The sequence below is a fragment of the Pleurodeles waltl genome, chromosome 2_1 (genome assembly GCF_031143425.1).
Source record: "Pleurodeles waltl isolate 20211129_DDA chromosome 2_1, aPleWal1.hap1.20221129, whole genome shotgun sequence".
NCBI lineage: Eukaryota > Metazoa > Chordata > Amphibia > Caudata > Salamandridae > Pleurodeles > Pleurodeles waltl.
This window is the reverse complement of record NC_090438.1, coordinates 780,879,209-780,894,949: the sequence shown is the minus strand read 5'-3', so window position 1 is coordinate 780,894,949 and position 15,741 is coordinate 780,879,209. Positions and strand designations below refer to the sequence as shown.

General features: G+C 42.9%; 1 protein-coding gene across 1 annotated transcript in view; it reads left to right on the top strand.

Annotated features, from left to right (window-relative positions):
• The first annotated feature begins 317 nt into the window (after positions 1 to 317).
• CAP2 (cyclase associated actin cytoskeleton regulatory protein 2) overlaps positions 318 to 15,741 on the top strand; it is a 420,383-nt gene continuing 404,959 nt past the window's right edge. The window contains exon 1 of the mRNA XM_069218426.1: positions 318 to 634. The gene's annotated coding sequence lies outside the window, so the exon portion shown is untranslated. The remainder of the gene's footprint in view (positions 635 to 15,741) is intronic.

Here is a 15,741-nt window from a genome sequence, read left to right as displayed (position 1 = left end):
CGATGCAAAAGAACAGTTGATTCATCGTGCCCTGGAGAAAAAATTCGCGTGTCTACTTCCCATGTCTCCATTTGTTTCCTCATGAACAGACGCCCACTAAATAATACATGTTAACCAACACGAATTTAAATCTGACAATGTAAAGCTGCCGCCGAGCATGCTTTTTGTTTGGCTTCTCTTCTTTTCCACGATTACTTTGAATAAATGAAATGTGCTCATCTTACTCGCCCTGATCCCCTTGCTACCGCATACACAAGATAACGCAATTAAGCAGCCCCAGTGGAATTAGCTGTGCTGGTTCTTCTTTTGCCAAGCACAGCAGCCTGCGCGGATCTGCGAGCGGGAGAGCTGCGCTGAGGCAAGCAGCGCCCCCTCTCCCTGCACACGCAGTCCCACCTCCTCGCGCATCTCGGCCCCGCTCTCGCTCCTTTCCCTTTAGGTCTGGCTATATTTGGAGATCCAGAGTCCCCGCGCTGCCACCGCCGCTCCTCTCCCCACCTCCTGCTCGGGAGCCTCGCTGCGACCTGCGGGTGTGGGAGTGAAAAACAGGGGGTACGGAGGGGCCGGAGACCGAGGAAAAGAGAGCATCCTGCGGGGGCTGCAGAGGGAGCGCCCCGGGAGACAACTGCAGCAGGTAACCAAGGCCAGGCTAACGCCGGGGTAGGGTGAGGGGGGTGGCCGCTGTCGGCGAGGACTAAGCCCTGCGCCATTTGTTTAGCGGGTCTCGCGACGCCGAGGCTGATGCCTAGCTCTGCAGCCGCCAGGGAGGGACGGAGGACATCTTGGGTAGGGGTGGGGTGAGGGCGGGGGCGTGCTGTGTGTGTGTTTTATGCCTCAGCCAGCCTAATTCATGATAATTAAAACAGGAGCTAAAGATGGCAGCCTCCGGTTCTCTTTTAATTATCATCAATTACCATTAATAATTCATGGGGTGCGCTAGATTCTTCTTCATATCTGTCTTTTCACAAGTGCATCAGCCTACATCTTTCTTCCATCTCCTCGCCCCCTCCCTCTTTACATTCGTTTCCGGGGATATGTGCGCCCTGCCCACTGTCATTCATAGGAATTCATCGAGAAGAGAGGTGCTGAGGAAAAGGCACCTGTCAATTGGTTGTAAGCACAAAAACAGCAGCAGTGTTAACAGCAGGGGCGCTACAACCATGCTTCTCAAACCCCAAATACAAATTGTGCGCTAGAAATTACAGGCACAGCAGCAGGGACCCTGTGGCGATCCGCGCACCCCAAAAATATCAGGCCATGTATAAAAAGCGTAACTGGCAACCAGACACGTGATCGCAAAGCAGAGGTATTTGAGATGAGTCATGCTGCTGAGTCTATGAATGAAAAGCTTTTGACATTTCTCTGGCCATCAGGTGGAGGCCATGGGATGTGTAAGTCACGCTGCTGTGCGGTCATGGGGGAGTGGCTCGGAATGTTTCGACTGCTTTAGCTGAGTGGCCTAGTTGTTGTTTTTACACTCCTGTTTACTGATTTTATTAATAATGCTGTAGATTGTGTGTAACATAAATATTAGAATTTTTGCAGTGTTTTGCCAGTTAGTAGATATCAGTGATAGAGCAGTTAATATTTATCCGTTGAACTCTTTGCATCAGGTTTATGATGTCACAAACACTGACTTACAAAGATGGTGAGTATAGTTAGTTACCAGCACCATTAATTTGCCTAAAACCGCCATTTTCGTTTTCAACAATTTACACAATGTAAATGGCTTAGGTTGAAATCAGCTACATTTGCAAATGCCTTAACCGGTAAAATGTTTTTGCACTGACAAACTCAAGAATATAGCCCAGTGAGTAGTGCTAAAAGTGTGAGTCTCTAACAGGGGGGCGGCTTATATATTTTAGGGTGTGGCTTGAACACAAAAACTAAATTTCTTTGATTCCCATAGTGTGCCACCTGACCAGTAATGTGGTTCTTCACTGAGCTCTCTGTTATTGCACCCAGATAGATAACACAGCAACTGACATACCACTAAAACGAGCCAGGACTATTGGCTTTGTCAATTGCAGTTGCCTGTTTAGGATAAATGAGTAACAACAATTTTATTGAAAATAATACTGAAAATGTATACATTCTGAAACAGTGAAAGTGTGAATTAAATATTTCTGAGGACTGTGGAGGGGTAGTTGTCTTTTGAGTGTCTCAATCACTCCTGTTGTTTCAATCTATTTTACACATGTACGCAGGGCTGGTTTTAGGCGCAGACAAGCTGGGCAAAACTTCAGGGCACTTAATGTCAAAGGGGCACACTGACCTTAAATACAAAACTTCCTTTAATAATGTATTTTTATTTTATTTTTATTTTTTTGTTCCAGTCCACCGGTGTCTGTTCTTTATCTCCATGCGCTGCATAAATGACATTGCTCCCTTCCAAATAACTCCTCATATTTATGGTGCTTAGGAGAAAGATAAAGGGGAGCAGACAGGAAAAAGATGAGGAAGGGAAACAAATGTGGTTTGATTCAAGGTGCTTTTTTAGCAAAGGCCAGCTCTTCATGTATGTCCTTTTTCTCTCCACATCTTACAACGCATCTCCTTCCTTTTTAGCACTCTCTTTTCACTTTCTCCTGAATGCACTTGCTCATATATCCATCACTTCACTACCCCACAAACACACAATGCACTCACCCTCCTAGAAGCACTGAACTTTCTTTTGCTTTTTGTAATATTTGGGCACCAGTGTTATCTCCGTCACATAGAATTGCACAGAAACACAATTGCAACTGGAATGCTTGACCGCTGCTCTGTGCGCTCTGCATAGGCCTAGGATTGGCTGACCATGTATTTAGGCCACCTTTTTAGCCCAGTGGTAGGCACTGTGAGAAAATCACCTACCTTCAAGCCTCAGCTCCAGAGCTCTCAATTGTGGCCCATTATAAGCCCTGGAAGAGAATCAGTTCAAAGTAAGCCCTATACAAAAGTAATATGCTACAAGACATACAAATACACTATCCTGGAAATAGATAACACTCTTAAACAATGGAAGGTTGTGTTAAAAGTGAAATATAAACTAACTAAATTGCTGACATTTATAACATGTTCAGAAATCGATCTGTATTTTTACTAGTAAAGTTATGGACCTGAAAATACGGCCTGATAGGGATTGGTTTCACTGTTGGTTTTAATTATTACCAGTTCTGAGACCCGGAGGGACCTACTCACTTAAAGCTCTGCCTATGAGTACGAACAAAAGTTTAGGGATTAGCTGATGGACCAATTCCAAATTGCAAGAGAGTACTGTGTCTCCTTTAGGCTTTGTCAGCTTATTGCCTATTTAAATATGTGCAAAAATACTGTAAAGGGGCAGTGAACTGACGCTGACCAAGACAAGGTGTTCAGTGCAACGCAAAGCAAACCTGCTGGCATCTACTTTGGAGGGTGGGCAAAGAAAGGATACAATTCATTTGTTTTAAGGCTCACAACCAAAAAGTACAAGAAAGTGCAGGACCTGTGAGGGACAAGATTTAATCAAAGTTCAGGAAAAAAAAAATGATTCCTATATCCCAGCTATGACTGAAGTACACATTGGCATAGTTAATCATCTATGGCGAGGAGGGACAGGATTCTACTCTTCACATGCAATGACAATAGGCCATCTTTCATATTTCAGGAGCTGCACATCAGCAGGACCTCTGCAGCTCTATAGAAGCAGCCAATTGCCTGTAGTCAGACTCAGTAGCAGGTCAAAGGACTAGACGCTGAGTCAGGGACGGAGGCAGAAGTATCTATTTTGGGGAGCCTGCTGCTCTTAGTAAGGACAGTCAAGGTTGTGGTGCAGGTTTTATTTCCATAAAAATCAAGAAATCCATAAATTTGGTGAGATTTGAAATGAGGCAATTATTTGTTTGCTGTAATTTTTGACTACAGTGTGATTTCCCACTGAATGTTTTTGGTGTCAATGTATGCTGCTCTGCGTCGTGTAAATCTGGTATGTTGAAATTGAATGCATCAGGCTCAGCACTTGGTCAAAAGCCCAGATGTGGAGTATAGAGCATCGGATTCTCTGCCCTTCTTACATCATGAGAATAGTTTCCATACACACACAGTGCTTTAGTGGGATGAAAAAAGTTTGGTGGGTCTAAAAGAGGCATGGCCTACATAATTAAGGGTGTGTTTTAAAAGATGTAAACTAAAACACGAATTGGTAATTACAAGTGGCACATAAGTGACCATCACACTGAATGTTGCTGAGAGCCAAGCATGTTTGAGTGTGTAGTTTGAACACTATTATGGCCCACTGCCAGAAACTCACTCTGCTTTTAGCTTCAACTCCAGAGATCTCAATTGTGCTGCATCATGAATACTCTCCCGCAATTTGAACTCACTTTATAGTGTGCAATATGCAAGTGTCCTATGTTGCACGGGAAAAAAAACACAGAAACACACCTTTTAAAAAAACAAATACTCGGGGAAGGCAAGAGGATGTAAAGCATGTGAAATGTAATGTAATTGCTGACATGGATTATTGTAAGGGTTTTACAGTAATTGTTGAGAAATCGAGCACTGATCATGTGTGTAATATTATTAAGGATATGAACATAGGGCCTTTTAGGGACCCGTTCCAAAGTTTGTTACGGATCTAGGACCCAGCAAGACCCACCCCACTTAAAGCCATGGAACACGCTATATCCACACCCTTGCATCACTATGAATTACGACCACCCAGAAACCACCAGAGTTAGGAGTGATGGTGGTGCATCAAATCAAATCTAATTCCAACATGCTTTCTTTAGCAAAAAAATGAAAATGTTCCCACACAGATACACACTACCTTACCTACTACCCACTTTATGTGCATATAGTCTGATCTCTGTCTCTCAAAAGTGTTTTAGAACTGCCCGAGTAGGAAACTCACAACCAAACCAAACACTGTAGGCATTCTTAGTAGATGTTATCCTCCAAAATAATGTTAAAATTCAGAGAATCAAAAAATGTGTTGTCATAGTACTTCTCACTTTTTGGCTCTTTCTGTTTTATTGCTTATCCAATCTAAATTAGTTTGAGCCCATAGAATGAGGGCCACGATTGGCTCCTCTCTTGGCTGTAACCTCTGTATGTTTATTTGACTTGGGGTTTCTAACAGTGACTAAAATCAATTTTAATTATGTAATGGGTTTACTCAGGTATATTACAAAAAGATTCATGAAACCACCAAGATAAAATGTTCAGGAATACATTAAAAACAAATAAAACAGCAGACTATTCAATCCTTTAACTTTTCCAAACTGCCATATGTATTCATATGTTTCATCACTGTTGCACACACTAGTACCATAATACCTCTTATTAATGAAAATTCAATTTCCTTTTTCTTGTATGAACGTTATTTTGAACATTAGATCTTTAAATCCTCTCACCAAGCAGTTACACATGAATGTTCAGCTGCCAAAATTTGCCATATACTTTTATCAGAATGTTTGTTTATCCTAGTGGAAAATAATATTTTTTCTTAATATGGGTTGAGGAAATTGGAAGGCTGGACCATACTGCTGTCTTTATCTGATAATTTGGGTTTTTCAGGATTTCGTCCCATTGGAACATAAAGTGGTTAATTTGAATGTTCCTAGGAAGCAATCCCAAGAAATACTTGTTAGTGTGAAATGTCATCAATCATAAAGTTTATTTTTTTCTATTTGGCTAATTACACGAGTTTTCAAAAGTTTGATATACCCCTTTTGTATTTTCGTCATATCCTATCTAGCGGTAGTCTTTTCTCTCTGCCAGCCCTCTGATTCTAAGCAGAGGATGCTTAACGGACACATTAGACACATTAGACTAGTTGCAGCTAAGGTGGTTAAAAGGGGCGGGACAGCACGTGGCGGGGAAATATTATAAATGAAAAAATAGTTTTAAAAAAAAACGTACATGACGCACTGCACCATTTCTCCGTCCCCTCAGCAGGCACAGGCTCCCAGAATGCCCTGCGGCCAATCCTAACGCTGCATGAAAGCAGCATTAGGATTGGCTTGAGACCCGAGCCAGGCCGCTCCCAAGCAGACTGGGAGCCTGTGCCTGCTCTCTCCAGCCCACCAACACAGTGCCGGGTTGGAGAGCTCACAGTGCGCATGTGCATTTGGAAACACACATGCGCCCTGAGGGGAGTGCACTCCCCCCTCATTCCTTTCACCCCGTGGCCCCCACCCCTTTAACAACTAAACGGAACATAGATTATTATCATTTCGTTGTCAAAGGTTTGCAGCTTCTGCTGCTGGCGGGGGCAATGCTCCTCCACCATAGCGGAGGAGCCGCCGCTGCATTAGACCTATCAAAAATACATACTAAAACACTCCAAGTTACAGCGCGCACATTGATTACCTCAAACCCTCTAAACAAGAACTCAGAACATATGAACAGAGGAATATAGGCTTGTGTACTGAACACTCACCAGTCCACAATAGCAGGGGTTTTGTAAAGCTAAAGATCCCACCACACGTCCCACAACAAACAAAGATGGCTCACATATACTATTAATTGAATTAAATCTTAGCTTTGTTTTAGTGGAGCAAACAGATCTGTCCCTTTTCTGGAAAATGCAGAGAATTGCACCCTGATATTATGACCTCATACCCATAAATAAGCTTACCCTGATCCAGAAAGCAAAATACCAATGAATCCTATTCACCTTTAATCTACTCTTCATCCATAGGGTAATGCTGTACTCAAGGATATGCACATACCAATATTTACACCTATAAAACCTCTTCCTCCACCACCCCAGTACAACAACCACTGTGGGGAGTTGACCATATTTCTAGTCCTGGGCTTCTGTTTTTTCAGGTTGCAGCCTACCAGACAGCAGAGCTATCTGGTTTGCTAAAGACGTATTGGGGACATTCAGAAAGCTAATCTAGGAATGCATTCTGTCCGTTGCTTGCCATTGACTTTGTGGTTTTTACCACACATTTTCTTGTTTCCATATGCTGGCTTTATGTGTTTTCGGCAGTCCAGCTTGAGTTCGTACCTTCCTTTCCCCAAACCATATTTACAGTATCCTTCTGGGTGCTCATTTTCTGTAAACAGGCCTGTAAATCTTGTTCTTATCTTGGGATATTTGCTGTAGATTCTAAGACCAAGGTCACATGTCAGTTGTTGTCTTCCGAGGATGCTTTTTTACTTTTCTTTCTCTGACTTCAAAGTGAAAGGATTTATGTGACAATCTAGCTGGACACTGGGGGCAGGGAAGAGTGTTTTTTTTCTAGCACACAATACACGAACTGTGTATGTATTTCAGAGTATATCAGAATTGGGAACACAAATGAAACACATTTTTTGTTATTTCTGAAGTATGTTGGAAACAAATACTTTAATATGATCAAACAAATCATTTCACTAGGTGATGCAATATCCACACACTTTCTTCTGTGCATTGTATATTTTAATTGGTAAACCTGTATGTCTGTGCAAATGTAAGAGCTATTTCCATGGAAAATGTGTTATCTGTAATGACAGAGTGATACAACATGAATACTCCACTCTGTGCCACTGCACTCTACACCTCTCTACTCTGCCCTGTACCACTGCTCTGTGCAAATGCACTCTTTAACAATCTACTCTACACAGCTGCACTCTGTCACTGCACTCAATGCCACTGCACTCTACTCTGCATCACTGTACTTTACGCCACTGCTCTCTATGCCACTCCACTCTACACCACTGCATTCTGGCCCTCTACTCTGCAACACTGCACTGTCCGCCACTGAACTCTACGCCATTCTACTCTGTACTACTCCACTCGATGCCACTCCACTCCACACCACTCCACTGGTTGGCACTATACTTTACTTTGCACCGCTCTATGCTACTCTACTTTGCACCACTCTATGCCACTGCACTCTATGCCACTGCACTCTTTTCTGCGTCACTGCACTCAGTGCTACTTTATGCGACTCTACACCACTCTAGTCTACTCCACTCAAATCAATGGCACTGAACTTTACACCACTGCCCTCCACACCATTCTACTCTGCTCCACTCTACTCTGTGACACTCTAGTCTGTGCCACTTCACTCTGCACCACTTCAATCTACTATGCACCACACTAATCTCCAGGCCACTGTATTCTACAAAGCTGCATTGTGCAACCACTGAATTCAATGCCACTGCACTCAATGCCACTACACTCTAGACCACTATACTCTGCAACACTTTATGCAAATGCACTCTACACCAGCCCACTCTGCTCTATGACACCCCAGTGTATGCCACTCTGCATGACTCCAAACTATGCCACGCCAATACACAACACTCTCTGCTACTCCACTCTACAACACTCTACTCCACTCTTCGTCATTCCACTCTATTACACTCCATGCCACTCTCCTCCACACCACTGCCTTTTAGCCAAGCTGACTGGTGTACAACATGGCTAAAACACATTGGCAAAACCAATAGCTCTTGCATAGGTGAGACCTATTGGCTTTGCCAATGCTTGTATTTATTTGGAGTTTATTACTCATCAAATATTATCCAATGCTGCAGCAACATTATATACAAACAAACAGCTAAGTTTACCAAACCAGACAGACTGTGCCTCATTATAAACTGAGAGATTCACACAGGATCCACCATAAATACTTTACACTGGTAACAGGTCAAGCAAAGAAAAAAATCGGTATGGTATTGCATATGGCTTCTTGACCAGGTTGCTTCCACACATTGCCCCTCACCTTGACTCTACCAGGAAGCTCATTAAAAATGCCACAGAATCATAGGACAAGCAAGGAACTGAAGTTGACACACATCAGACGTGGAGGGTGGTCACACTCAGTAGTGTCCAAACTTAGTGCTATACCCTATGTAAAAAAATGTAAAATACATATTTATATTTTTCCACAATTCTTCCAACAGATTGACCGCTATAAACATTTTTACCAATTCAAACACTGCATTTATGATCAGTTATACCTTTGAAAAATGCAATTATGTACGTGGTTACCAATACGCGATTGGCAGTCGAAAATGGGGGATGGGGTTTGATGGTTATTTGCAGCCCCCACCTCCCTTCAACAGCTACTCCCAGCGGGAACGAGTGATTGAGTTTATGTGATGGGTTTGAGGGCTGTGCATATCGATAAAATGACGCTGGGTGCACCAATAATCTTGCATCTGTGAGACCGTAACATCAGACTTTAGGCAACTATGACTTACACTAGTTTCTTTTATATAGTGCCTTATAAGACACAACGGCCAGGCCGAGGTGTGGTTAGGATTCACACGTGTCAATTTCTGGATGTAGAACACATTGTTACTAGCTAGATGTAAAAACATCCCATGAATAGATTTGTTTCAACAGACTTCTGAATAACAGGAAATTCGACTGTGCTCTTGATTGTATTTCACAGACAAGCACCTACACCTGGAGCAGAGGCCTTCAAACTGGGGGCAGGCCCAGTGGTGTAACTCAAAATGATGTCCCAGCCACTCCGCAGAATGGGATGAGGGGGTCCAGTCACCTATACCTACGTTGGCCTTGGGCTGAATGCCCCCCCCCCACCCTTTTGTGGGATTAGGGCCTCCTGTACTGCAGTGGCTGTGGGGGCTTGCATTATGCCCCTGGGCAGGCCCCTTTCTTGGGGTCTGAAACAGTGCTTAATTTGTGCTTGTGGGGTCCGGTGCTGAGCACCGGCACTTATTTTTGAGGGCCGGCGCTTAGTCTCCTGCCTCAAGCATTTGCTGCAAGCAAAAGACAGATATGGGAGAGAGGAGGAAGTGAAAAACGAGAAAGCGTCACAAAGGTAGAAAGCAGAAAGGTGCAAGAGTGAGCTGAAGGGGCAGAGAGTGTCTTTAAATGGAATGAAGAAGCCCAAGATGGCTTCAGGATTCCGCTACCTCAGTATTCTGTGCTCGCACATTTAAATGCAGCAGCCCCGGGTTTAAGAAGAGGTCTTTGGGCACCGGCACGTTTTTAGTTACAAATTAAGCACTGGTCTGAAATGCTGTCAGGGGAGGCACCAAGTACTGGTCAAAAGAAGCATGATGCTTAAAAAAACAGTGCTCTGTTTTAGTGAATGAGCGCCAATGAGCCACCTTGTAATTGGCCATCAGTAACCTCATTCCTTGGTAGGGCACATTAGCGTAGATTAATAGTGAAAGAAAGCACCTTGGGACACTTTTTAACTTCGTAGGAGCCTTTGTTAAACTGAGAACTCAGGGGTGATTCTAGTTCAAGAAATACAATCTTACGTAGGTCACAGCGTGCCAGTCACATCTGGACCGGTCACTAGTTGTCCCTGCTTCAAGATGGACAAGGAAACCAGTCACCGTCTTGCTGAAAGTCTTCCACTGAGAGGAACATTCTCACCCCTTTGGAATTTGGTTCCTGCCCAGAATGCAAGATGTAACTTAGGCTGTCTTCGTGATGGTCTGAACTTCATAGCAAATGATGGGGGCTTCATTCTTTGTGCAGCATAAGATACAGAATGCAAGCATACCACCTTTGTAGGTAGGCTTTCAACAATACTCTGGGCCTGATTCACAAAGGTAACTTACACTTTTGAGTAATTTACTCTTATGAGCAAGTTTACTACTTTTTGCTTATTCACAAAAACCTAATGCAAGTTACCATAAAAAAACAGTAGTAAGTCTAGCACCACACATGAACAACCAATAGTAGTGCAGCACCTTCCCATAAAAAATAATGGAGGCAGGTAACACCTCAAAGACAATAATGTTAACGTAAATTATTTAAAATTGTTAAATATAAATAAATGTACTTTAATGTTAAATATATAAAAATTCTACATATTTATTATTTATGAAATATTGAGTATCCTTTTGTAACTTCAAAAACAAATGTACCAATATTTTTAATTATTAAAACACACACATCACTTTTAATAATTATTAGTGGATAATATTTTTTTCTTTAAGTGAGAATTCATTTTTTTAATGTAAACTTCAGAAAAACACTTTCAATTTAATTGACTATATTTCCTTTAATTAAAGGTTGATTTCAAAATTAGGATAATACCAATGTAGCATTTCTTTATTTTGTTCTACAAAATATACAACATGAATTTACATTGATATTTAAAATAGAAATATTTTTAATATTTATTTTCAAGTTAAATATTTTTCTTATTATTTTCCCTTTACTTTGCCATGCAGAAATCTCTGATGTATGACTAATGGAGATTCTAAAGATGTTTCTACACTGAACATTCAGACAAAAGCTGCTTTGGGAGAGAGACAGATCAGGTAGTCTCCATCATTGTTAATTCAGCCTGAGACTTGAGCAACAGAGTGTTTAGATGCTGTGTTACATAAACACACACTTCTCAGACTTTCAGAAGAACAGTAGGCTTTCCAAGATGCAGCGTGGTGCTACTAAATGCTTTAAAGCAGAGGAGTCACCTAAAGGTGACGGCCTCCCTTAGGAATTCTATTCTGCGTAAAGGAAAGCCTTGATTAGCAAATTACTGCAGGTACCAGAGGAAATGATTGACAACTTGCCACAGAACACACAAGAAGGTTACGTAATTAAGTAATTTGCCCAACATCCCAGGGTGTTGAGTCAACACCAAGACTCAAACTTGGTTTCCCAGTTATAAAGTCGGCAGCTCTACCCTTAATGCCACACCTTGGTTAGAGGGAGGGTGGACAACAGAAGCCAGATGAAAACTTGGCTTATTGTCAAATCCAGTTGAGTTGAAGGGGATTTGTGGAGTTCGGCTAATCACCGGTGAGGGTATCCATGTGCGAGGACCCTTCTGCAGTCAATCAGAGAGTCATGTCTTGAGCCCCTTTCTGAATTCCTGTTAGAGAGGATGCTGTTCGAAGGTAGAGGGGAAGGTCATTCCGGGCCTTGGCGGTGAGGTAGTAGAAGGAGCATCCTCTGCTGTGGTTTCAACCGATGCGGGCAGTGTGAGCAAGGGAGGTGGAGTGAGGGTGTATGGAGGGTTGGTGGTAGTTCAGGCGGTGGTTTATGCATGCTGGTGCTTGGTCATAGAGGGTCTCGTAAGTGTGTATCAGCATGCTGAATTGGTATCTTTTCTTGATGGGGAGCCTGTGTTCCTGAGGTAGGGGGTGATGTGGGTCCCCTTGAGGAGGTTGAGGATGAATCTGGCAGCTGAGTTCTGTATCGTCAGGAGCCTCTTCAGGAGTTCGGTGGTGATTCCTGTGTAGAGCGCTTTGCCGTGGTCAAGTTGGCTGGTGACACGGGCTTGGGTGAATATTTTCCTGGTGTCTACAGGGAGCCATCTGTAGATCTTTCGGAGAATGCAAAGAGTGTGGAAGTAAGTGGAGGCGACTGTGATGATCTAGCAGTGAGGTTGCTGTCCAGGATGATGCCAAGGTTATGGGTGTGGCCTGTCTGTGTGGGTCCAAATTCGGAAGGCCACCAGGTGTCATTCCATGTGGAGAGGTTGTTTCCGATGATCAGTACTCCAGTCTTGTCCGTGTTGAGCTTCAGACAGCTGACCTTCATCCAATTGGCAACATTCGTCATGCAGATGTGGAAGCTGCATGAAGCTAGAGTAATAATGGTCTCCAGGTAAAATAAAGACCCATCAGATGACATGGCACATCACCCCTTATCAATGTTGAATGTAGATTTGAAAGTATTCAGAAAAGTATTGGTGAATATTCTGGAGGCAGCCACAGTGAATTTGATGTATGCCTTGCTGAAGCCCTGCTCTTAACTTCAGGGTTCGGTCTGGAAGAACAGTCCAAAAGTGATGAGGAGCTGTCACTGACATTACCTGGCTCCGAAAAAAGCATTTCACAAATACATTGTGAAATTCTATTTAGAGTACTATTTGCTTGTACCATGGCCCATGTTAGATCAGGTGGCTAAAGCTCCTCTAGGCATGCTTTGAAACCAGTTCCTTCATTTCCAAGAGATGAGAGCTGGAGAGGGGCATCCAAAAGAGCTGCCTCGGAGTACCACTGCTGTTTCCGTTTGCAATCAAAGAACTATCAAGATGCATTGGAACCGAATCTAAGAGGGGACACAACACATTGTTCCCTTACATGGAGATGACGTGCTGGCCTGTGTCCATGATCCGGCACAGACAGTTGATAAGCACCTATTGGTAATGGACTTGTTTGGCTCTGTGTTAGGTCTGAGGGTCATTTGCAAAAAATCAGTACTGTGTCCGATAGATGACCTAAGATCGGAGAATGTCAACGCTCTACAATGGGAACCAGGGTAACTTCAGTGTCTTGGAATGAACATTAAATATTCAGAAAGAAGGCAATACATTTACTTTAGGAATGGTGTTAATGATCGAAAGTCTGCAGAATTTTGGATGACATTAACATTTTAACTGGGAAGCTAGATAGCACAAAATAATTGTTGCACCCCTTCGCTGACTGTATTTGTTCCATGAATGTGTGCTTGCCTTAGGAAAATGTTTAAGGAACTGGACAGTATTTGAACTCGCCCAGTGAGGTTGGAAAAGAAATAAGGCCAAACGCATCAAAACTCACCCAGGATGAAAGAAGTTTTGAGTTACTATTTTTCGGCACAGATACAGTTCATGATCAGTTACTTCCTAGACAAACTGGTCATTGAGAGGGAGATACGTTCTGGGATGAATTTAAGTGCCATCCTTGACTGTAGTCCATTTTTCCCACATTGCCTGGCTTTAAATGTGTCAAAACTGATGAAACTACCATCATTTCAGTTGAAACGTGTCGAGGCTATTGTGCCATGACCTTGTGTACATGTCTTTGGCCCACCTTTGGTGGGGGAAAACTTTCTCGGGGCTTCCAGAGGACTAGATGTTACACAGTGGAAATTAGGTGGCTCTAAATGGATTGGAGATATTTACCTGAACGATGAGTTTCTATCACTTAGGAGATTGCTTAAGGTGGCCAAAGACATTTGGGTCATGTAGCCCAGAAGCCCCTAGGTCCTATACATGATGGCCACCAAACATGACCGTCTTCAGATTGCAAGCTGTTATCTACAATTTAGGGGGCTCTTCAACTTACAAAATATAGCTTCAAGCTATACATAAAACATCTTTTTGGGGGAACTCCCTTAATGTTTTTTTTCAGTTTAATTTGGTTTCTCCGGTTGATTGTTTTAACTTTTTCTGCATAATTCACTCAAGGAGATCCTAAGGGTAACAGTGCACTTCATAAGTTCTAGACACTTATTCATCTGTAGTCTGAGAAAAAAGATAACATAACACACTGGCCAAAATACCCTCACTGGCTCCAGTGACTGTAAGAGACTGCAGGAGACATAATACCCATGCCAAAATACCCTCACTGGCTCCAGTGACTGCAGGAGGCTGCAGAAGAAGACATTCGATTTACGATACTTATATTAGCACACAAAAACCTCTTTCATGCATACCCAGAAAAAGGACAGCAATTTCCATACATACGCCCTGAAGAATCAAACTCTCTTTGCACTAAAACAGTCACACCCAGAAGATCCTTTCTTAAAAGTAAGACATTTTTCTTCAGGTCGCTTTCAACTTATCCACCCTTCAACCCCCAACCCCTCCGGAATCACACACCTTCCCTTTCCAATGAGCCTTAAAATCTCTGTTTTTCAGATAAATAATTCCAGCACACCTAGTCTAAGCCACTCTTAACTAGGACCATAGCAATTATGCTGCTGGACAGGCCCAAATTATGCGACACAGTTGAGTACATTTTGAGGCAATAAAAGGCAAAGTATGCAGCATAATGTGACAAATGTGTTGATAACACTGTCTGGGCATTAGTTGCACCTCATTAGTACCAGTTCAATAAGCAATAGAAAGCTGACCAGTCAACCTTTGCAAAGGGCCTTCCATTGTGCAGCAACGCGTGTGCTGTGTTTTTAGTAACTTTAAATCATTTGGGCTAGAAATACATTTTATTTTGTTAAAATCCGCAGTTTATGCAGCAGATGATGGGTTATATGGCAAATGCAGCAAATTTATAATTATGGGGAAAAAAACAGCAGCCACACATTCTCAAAATTCCAGTGGCCCTGCACATAACCTTCCTATCCATGTAGACACAGACCACGTCAGCTAACAAAACTTCTGCAACAAATCAAACCAATCAATCTACAAATAGAAATGAAAAGGTATGGCACTACTCAGTCAGGTGAACGCTGTTATGATTTGACAGCCAGGAACCTCTTACACTCACTTGTGCTTTTCTCCCAACAGGAGCAGTGGGAAGGTAACAAGTTGTAGGAAAAAGCTGTTTCCAGAAGTGTAATGGGACTAATGGAGGCAAGTGATTTCTGGGCGCAGATGGAGGGAGCCAAGTACAATGCTCAGTGCTGGAGTATCAGTCAACAGAAGCAGCAAGGGAAACTGGACAGCAGAGGGAGATAAAAAGAGGATAGGAGGCAAAGGCAAACCAGGATCAACTAACTTATCAGGAACGGAAAACAAGTATTGCAAATGAGGAATCCAGAGGGCAAAGTGGAGCAGATATGGATGAGGTACAGGATGGTGGCAATGTGAATGATTCCTCGACTAGAGGGAGAAGAAAAATACGTCTTGGGAAGAGTGAGAAATGAATATCCAACATGGAGGTGGGATAGGTCGAAAGGGAGTGGGGCCCTCGCCTCTGATAATGGGAGACAAGTAAGGGACACAGGCAGGGCCGACTTTAACGCTGGTGGCGCCCTGTGCGACAGTCTTTTTTTTGGCAATCCCCCCCCATGACCACCTCATCGGATTCCCTCACTAACACCCAGCAAATGTGCCCATCTCTCCGTAGCCCCACTTTCACTTACATTCATTTGTTTTAAAAGTGCTTGTA